General features: G+C 36.8%; 1 pseudogene; it reads right to left on the minus strand.

Moving 5' to 3' along the window:
• LOC142835634 (peptidyl-prolyl cis-trans isomerase A pseudogene) overlaps nucleotides 1-2,605 on the minus strand; it is a 160,192-nt pseudogene extending 157,587 nt beyond the window's left edge.
• Nucleotides 2,606-8,797: the final 6,192 nt, after the last annotated feature.

Raw genomic sequence — 8,797 nt, forward strand, 5'->3', positions numbered from 1 at the left:
ATACTTGAAACATTGTGCCTGGATATTGCCCACCCTGATTCCATTTTCTATTTCTAGACTCATTATCCTATTTTTTGATCTGGTGAGAACATTGCAGGTGAAAGGGAGTGGACAATGCCTACTTATGAAAATTTTAACTACAATAAATTATAATGAGCTCTACATTTTCCCTGCTCTGTCCCTGCAATCATTTATAGTATAATACAATGCTTCTTCCTAAATTTTGGTGGGAGCCTCGATGCGTGACTTTGAATATGGACCCTTTACTCAAATGTGTATAATGGAGTAGAATAGTTTATTCTCATAGCAAAATTCTTCTCAAGATATAGTATTTGCTAAGGCAGGCTTTATCAGAATATGCCATTTCCCTTTCATTATCTTTTCTCACATTCTCTCTTAATAGGTGTCAGAAAAGTCTTTACCCTAAAAATTATGTTTTTCAAATAACTAACTCAGGCTCATATTTTCAGAAACCAGATACAAGATATATCCATGGTATGACCAACAGACAAGGAAAAAATATGCTTCATTTGTTTTTGCTTTACAAATGTTTGATTACATGCATGCATGTGTACAGTTTGAGTGCCTGATGCCCACAAACACCAAAGATGTCCTTGGACGCCGTGGAACTGGAGTTAAAAATGTCGGCCAATTGTTCAGTGAGTACCGGGAACTGAATCCAGGCTCTCTCCAAAGTAGAAAATTTTCTTGATCACTGAGGTATTTCTTTTTTCCCCAAGATCTGTTAGTTATTTTTTGTGTCTTCTTCCTATTAATTATGAAGGAAACTGTGAGGTTTAAATAAAACTGACCTTCAAAAACTGAGCCTCATAGGCCGGTATGGCTAAATGGTAAGGCAGTTGTTAGTAACACTTTTGAATTCATGTGTTTCATTCCACAATGCAAAACCAATCAACCAACAAATTAATCAATCTGATCTTCAGGCAGAAAATGAAATACTCTGTACTGTGATTTGAGAAGGCACTTAACTGTTCTTTGAGGAGAAAGTTGGAAAACTTATTTGTCTTAGTGATAAAATATAAAGCACGATTATCTGATCATTGGAAAGAAAAGGAAAATAAGAGATAGCTTAAGGGAGAGAAGATTAAACTTTGATTAAATAATGAGTAGATAGATAAAAGCCCATAAATATGAATAAGTAGATTCAGCTAAGACTGTTTATGTAAAGAAAGATACTGTGGATTTGTTTAATCTTTTGATTAAGTTTTACCAAGGGCACAAGCAGCTAAATTCAGAACCATAGTAATAATTATACAGTTGATTTAGAATCTGATCTATTTTGTAGAATGTCTTCCAGAGTATTTGTAGAATATAAAGGGTGCTGATTAAGTACATTCTCATTGATGCATCCAAATACTTGACAATGGGGCGATTTAAGTAAGGATTTGTTTGGGTTAACAATATGTCTGCATACAGTTTAGAATGGCGGTGAGGAAATGGTGGCAGGACAGCTCCTGTCACTGGCAGAGGAAACATCAGACTACTAGTTACATCAGATTAGCATTCAAGAAGCAGAGAAACTAGGTCAAAAGTGGACCAAGGCTACATCTCCCAAAGCCTCCTCACAGAGACCAAAATTCCTCCAGTCAAGAAAAACCTTCCAAGGATTCCACACCCTCTCAAGATAGTGCTACCATCTGAGTAACAACTGATACAGTATATGAATCTATGAGGACACTTAATATCCAAATTATGATGTGTCTCAGCACCCCTTAGGCTCATGACCAACTCATAACGTAAAATATATTCAGTCCAACTTTAAAAATTGCATAGTCTTTCAGTATTTAAAAATTGCATAGTCTTTCAGTATTGCAAAGTCCTAGGTCCATATTTTTTTTCTTCTGATAAGCCAGGCAATCTCTTTACTATGATTTTACTATGCCAATAGGCATACCAAGCTGGACAGGTAAAAACTCATGATGTCTCAACCATACACAAGCATTTTCAGGTAACTGAGGAAAGCTAGGAGCAGAAGAGGTCATCCTGTGAAACTGGTGTAAAAATAACATCAGTTGGTGGTCCTGTACTAAATTGTCTATGCTAAAAAACATGCATGCAATAACACTATATGAACTGAACAGGTTATATTTAGGAATATATGCATAATATATGCATATAAAAATTACTAATAAAAAGGTCATGAATTTGAGGGAGAATGAGGAGAATGAACTCATGGAAAATTTGAAGGGAGGAAGGAAAAGGGATAAATGTTGTAATTTTTATCTCAAGACAAAACCTAAATGCACAGCTCCGGTATACAAGAGTATGGAGCAAAAATTCATCTGCTCATGTGTCACATATGTTCCTGCAAGCATGCATTCACTTATGCTCCTCTAAAAGCTTGTTTGCTCACCAGCTAGCCTGGGATAAAATTGTTAGGTTATTTATCATTGTTTCCTTACATTTGATACTTGTTCTCATCTCTCCGGTAGCTCACACAGGGACAAACACCAAACTTCAAAGCTCTGCATACAAATTCTGAGATGTGTACTTCTTCATTGAGGTTCCAATAGCTTTCATTACCCTGGTTTTCCAGCTCTGCCTGTGGAGTATTCATAGTCTCTTCAACTCTAATTGTCTCCATATTGCCTCATCCAGATGCCTAATGTTCTGGAAATCTCCAGCATCTTGAAATCTTCATTTTCCCTTTCTCTTTCCTTCTTCCAGAACTTTCCATGTACTAATACCAAACTTGGAGTCTCTCAAATTAATGGCCGCTTCCCATTAATTATAATTTCAAAATATAAAAAATATTATAAAATTAAACTACCGAAGCACCAAGACCTTTAGATGATTTACACCTACCTAAAAATTTGCTGTGGTCATACACAACTTCCTGGGAGAGTAGGGGATACTGATAGTGACAATTTTAACTACACAGATGTATATTAATGATTAGATGGGGCTGCTCCTCTTCAACATCAAATTAATGCGCTGTTAAGCACTGATTAATCAAGATCTTAGGTTTTATTAATTTTTTCATCTACCAATCCCAGTTCTTCCTTCCCCCTCTCCTTCCAGTCCCTCCACACCTTCCGTCCATTCCTCAGAGAAGGTAAAGTTTCCCCTAAGAAGTCAACTTAACATGTCCTATCACCTCCTTGAGGCAGGACCAAGAACCCCCTCCTCCACTTTGTGGGCTAAGAAAGGTATCTTTCCATAGAAAATGGGCTCCACAAAGTCAGATCATGCCTTAGGGTTAGATCCTGGCTCCACTACCAGCGGCTGCATATACTGCCCAATTCACACTATTGTTTGCATTCAGGGGACCAGGTTTGTCCCATGAAGGTTTCCCAGTTGTCAGTCTGGAGTCAATGAGCTCCCACTGGATTAGGTCAGCTGATTTTGTGGGTTTTCCCTTACAGTCTTGACCACTTTGCTTCTTTTATCACTGCTTCCTCCCTCCGATTGTACTCCAGTAGCTTGGCCCATGGATTAGTTGTGGAACCTTTCATCTGATTCCATCTGTTTCTTTTTGAAGGTTCTAACTTCTCTGGGATTGCAGACTGTAGGCTCATTATCCTTTTTTATGTTTGTTATCTACTTACAAGTGAGTACATACTAAATTTGTTTTTCTGAGTCTGGGTTACCTGACTCCAGATGTTCTTTTCTCCCCCTAGTTCCGTCCATTTGCCTGCAAATTTCAAAATGTCATTATTTTTCCCTGCTGATTAGTCATTTTCACATTTTTTTTATCCATTCTTCAGTTGAGGGGCAGCTAGGGTGTTTCCAGGTTCTGGCTTTTACAAATAATACTGCTATAAACAAATTGTATCTCATAGTTGTTTTGATTTGCATTTCTCTGGTGGCTAAGGGTGCTGAGCATTTCCTTAAATGTCTTTCGACCATTTGAGATTCTTCTGTTGAGAATTCTCTGTTTAGAGCTACAAAGTATTGATTTGTCATGTTATATTTGAATGTATTTTCTCAAATTTCTGATGTTTTAACAGAATGGTTATTGTGATATAATTATGAGACAGCATACTTTGTGATTGACTCACCAGTTAATAGACACCTCTTCTATTTCCATTCCCCAGTTTTTGAGATAAGAACAATGAAGAACGAGCAAGGAACTCAGGACCGCGAGGGGTGCACCCACACACTGAGACAATGGGGATGTTCTATCGGGAACTCACCAAGGCCAGCTGGCCTGGGTCTGAAAAAGCATGGGATAAATCCGGACTAGCTGAACATAGAGGACAATGAGGAATACTGAGAACTCAAGAACAATCGCAGTGGGTTTTTGATCCTACTGCACGTACTGGCTTTGGGGGAGCCTAGGCAGTTTGGATGCTCACCTTAGGAGACCTGGATAGAGGTGGGCGGTCCTTGGGCTTCCCACAGGTCAGGGAACCCTGATTGCTCTTCCAGCAGATGAGGGAGGGTGACTTGATCGGGGGAGGGGGAGGGAAATGGGAGGCGGTTGCGGGGAGGAGGCAGAAATCCTTAATAAATAAATAAATTTAAAAAAAAAAGACCTCTAATAAAGCGAAGATGGGGCTGAGATAAATGTGTCCATAGTATGTGTCTCTGTGTCTCCAGCACCTAGCTCAGTGCATGGGTGCTTGGCGTGTGACAGACAGAAGCTTTGCACACCAGGAGCAATGAATAACAATACTGTGGTCCTGGAGAGTCAAGGCTCTAGACAATGCCATGCCAGTTCCTGGAAATAGTGTGAGCGAAAAGTATTGCTATTCAAAGTTGAAGCCCAGTGGCCAATAAAAACCATCTTAGGCAAAAAAAAAAAAAAGAACAATGAAGAAGGTTGTGTAGCACTACTTGTGATAGAGATGTGTTGGGGTTAGCAAAGGGGAGGATGAAGTAGATATGATGAAAATTTATTTTATACAAAGCAAAAAGGATGGGGATGGGATATTTAAGAGAAAACAATGTGTCTGCTACTTTAGGCTTTGTTTGGGTCTTATCTTAGTATACTTACCTAGTTTTTTCCTAACATGTGAACTCTTCTCCTCCCGCTGGCCATATCTGGGTCAGAAAGGATTTCTTTCTAGAAAACCATACCTGTCGTTATCTGTATGTTTGAAATTATAACCTCTAGAACTGTGAAGTTTCATCTGCTCTATGGGTCATCAGCCTAAGGTTTTTAGCAGTAAAAATAGATAAAGATCACAGAAGGTTACATTGTTGATTGTAGATTATTCACAAAACCTCCTAGAATAATTATCTTTCAAGAGGGGCTGGAGAGATGGCTCAGAGGTTAAGAGCATTGCCTGCTCTACCAAAGGTCCTGAATTCAATTCCCAGCAACCACATGGTGGCTCACAACCATCTGTAATGGGGTCTCCTGCTTTCTCTGGCCTGCAGGTATACACACAGACAGAATATCATATACATAAGAAAGAAAGAAAGAAAGAAAGAAAGAAAGAAAGAAAGAAAGAAAGAAAGAAAGAAAGAAAGAAAGAAAGAAAGAAAGATCTTTCAAAAGACACTGTATAGATTAGAAATGGTGGCTCATGCCTATAATCCTATATCAAGAAGATGAGCCAATGTCTCAGTAGGGAGTTCAAGAAAAACCGGGGCTACACAGCAAATTTCAGCAGCCTGACCTACAAAAAGCGGCCCTGTCTCAAACAAACTTCTGAAAAAAAGAACAAAATAATAAAATATTCATCTTATATTTCAAAACAATAGACAAATTTATGTGATAATTGTAAAAATATTTGGTATTTACTTTGACTCTATATAGAATGATTGTCACAATGTTCATCATCTAGTTCTCAAAGATGGTGATGAATTGTGTTCCCTTACAAAGGAATCTCTCAGGTTGAGATGAGACTATACTGTTGTTTCTATGTGCCAGTGCGCATTCATGCTTTGGAGAAGGAAAAACAGGCTGCTATGTATGTGTTTCAGTGTTTTTCTTTATTATAATGTGTTTTAAATCTAAGTTTTGATTATATGTTCATGAAGATTGTATTTTAATACTCAATTACAACATTTTAAAAAACCAACATTTTAATTCCTTCTCTTTTCTCATTCCAATACCTCTTATATATCCCTCAACACTCTTCTTCAAATTCATAGCTTCTTTTAAATTAGTTGTTATTGTATGCATATAAAGCAGAACATGTCAGATGGGGAGGAAACGCAAATCAAATTATCCCACACTAGCTCCGAATAGGGTATACAAAGGTTTTTCTTTATTAAAAGAGAACCCATGGATCAAAGCAAGGAAGGGGTCTGACATCTAGGTGTGAGCTTTGGAGAGAAAAGGGGCAAGTGGCCAGGACTGCGGCATTTTGGTACCAAAGGACGCGCCTCAGCCTGGACCATCCTCTCAAAAGCCATTGGCTGAAGGAGGTTCCTCATCATGCATATATGTATTTGTTTATTCTTAAATATAATCTGTTTGGTTCATATAATGTTATTGTATGTATGTTTTCAGGAATGACTATTTGGTACTGAACAACCAACTTGTATACTCTTCCCTGGGAAGTATTGCTTTAATTTACTCATTTTAATTCAATATTTATTTACATTAAAATGGATAAACTATAAAAATAATGCAATGTTATCTCTTGTAGAAATTAATATAATATATGTGTTTTTGTATATACTTAATTTATACTTAAGGAATCAATTACAAAAAAAGTTGTTGGAATGAGTTATTCATTAGACCAAATTTTTAAGTTTTCCATGTTATTTTTCTATTATAATCTATAACCTTGGAGACTAGCAAATATTTTATAATTATGGCATAACAAAAATTTAAAAAAACATAGACAATATTTATCAACATAATAATATTATTCAATTTAGATAAATAATAATGGGCAGAAAAGTTACTGTGACTTTTGCATTCTCAGGTCGATGGGCACTTTGTGCCTAAACATAGTATTTTGGAACATGTCCTTTATGTCTTAATTTTTCAATTTTAGGAAAACTTAACACAATTCCTCAGGATCTATCATTACATAAATCTTACTTAATCTATTTTGTAGCCTGTCTTAATGGTAACTTGCTATTATGTCAAATTTTGTGCTGATCAGGAAGTATTAAAGCCATCATTTGGCTGCAGATTGCTTTCATTAAGGAAAAATTCCTATTATCTTTTACTAGTTCATATAAGTGCATATCCCGTTTGTAATCTGTGTTGATATTGAAGGAAAACTGTCCAATAAATGCATTAAAGCTTCTAAGAGCAAACCGTAGGCTTTTGTTAGACAGTAGAAGAGGATGAGGTGATAGAACGTACATCACCAAAATGTGGAGTGGCCAGAGTCCATAAACAATCAGGAAATTAAGAGACGGGGCCAATGTTGACACTTCGGTTCTTAATTATCCTAATTAGAGACCATCAGAACAGCAAAATAATGTTTATTGAGCCTGGCAACATGAAAGATTTCATTGTGCTTATTGCTTATTTTGGCAGCCATTTTACACTGTTGACTCCCAGGCTGTGTAGTTAACAAAATCTCATAAGCCATTTTTATGAACTGTGGTTAAGATAACCCTGCAATTCCTCCCTTTGCAAAAGAATTTACACTTTCTGTGTACTCTTAACATATAATATGTGGCTTAATTTTGTCATTAATCGACCTATCTAAGAGTGATGATTGTCTACAGTCAATATAATTATAAATAATATTTAATCATTAAATAATAGCTTCCAATATATTCCAATATTGTATAGGGAAAGAAGACAACATTTAGGATATCATTATAAAAACAAAGGCTAAATATATCACTAATATATTACATTTTAAAATAAAAATGCTAATGTTTATACATATTGAAATCCTAACATTAAAAATTCTTGGGACTGGAGAAATAACTCAGTCAATAAAATGCTTTCATGCACGCATTAGTAACTGAGTTTGCATATTCAGAACTCAAGCACAGACATCTAAGAGTAGGAAAGGAAGAGACAGGAGGCTTCTTGGAGCTCATTGGCCACAAAGCCTTGTCCAATTGGTGAGTTTCAGGTTGAGTGAGAAATCCTATCTTGACATAATTTGGATGACTTATTTTCTACATTTTTTTTGGTTGTGATTTAGTGTAACGGTTTCCATCTGTTTCAAAGAGAAGCTTTTAGCTGAGAGGTGAATCCTATTTACCTGTGGATATCAGAATGCAGTCAGAAGTTCTGACAGTTCAATAAAATGGTGAGTATACGTTCTACCTAAAGATCTATGACTCCACCAGCCCCAGATGGAATGGTTTCCTTCTTACTGAGTAGATTTTAAATACAACTAGAGAGCTGTTAGTTAGCCCAAGGAATACATACCAAAATACATACCACTACTGCAACCTTACGGCTATTCATGTTGGTTATTGTTGCAGATTGTGAGCATCATAACTGAGTGAGAGTCTTGACTTTTCCCCTCCATTGGAAGCCTGCATGGGAACTCTTGGTACCCTGAAATTAGTCTTCAGGGAGAAGGAATTCTGTGAGATTCAGGGCAGAATTTTTGGTTTCTGTATCTGAAATACATGTTGTATTCAGCAGTCAGAACTTACCTTCAGTTTCTGGGAAGCAACCAAAGGAAACTAATAACCTACAATGTTTTGGGAATTTCTTGGCCTCCATGAAAAACAACTCACTGTAGGTTCTCTCTTGCATTGTATTGACTTTTGTAGAATGGTCTAGGTCTGTGGGGTGAACACTGGAAGCCAAGTTGTGAAAATATTCCTTGTAGTTTTTCTAGACATCCTTACTACTAATTATGTCCCAATCCCTCAATTTTCTCCTGTGTTCACTACCTTCTCCCCTTCTGATTACCACCTCTATTTTTCTCATTTCCCACATCAGATA

Source organism: Microtus pennsylvanicus, chromosome 15 (assembly GCF_037038515.1).
Source record: "Microtus pennsylvanicus isolate mMicPen1 chromosome 15, mMicPen1.hap1, whole genome shotgun sequence".
NCBI lineage: Eukaryota > Metazoa > Chordata > Mammalia > Rodentia > Cricetidae > Microtus > Microtus pennsylvanicus.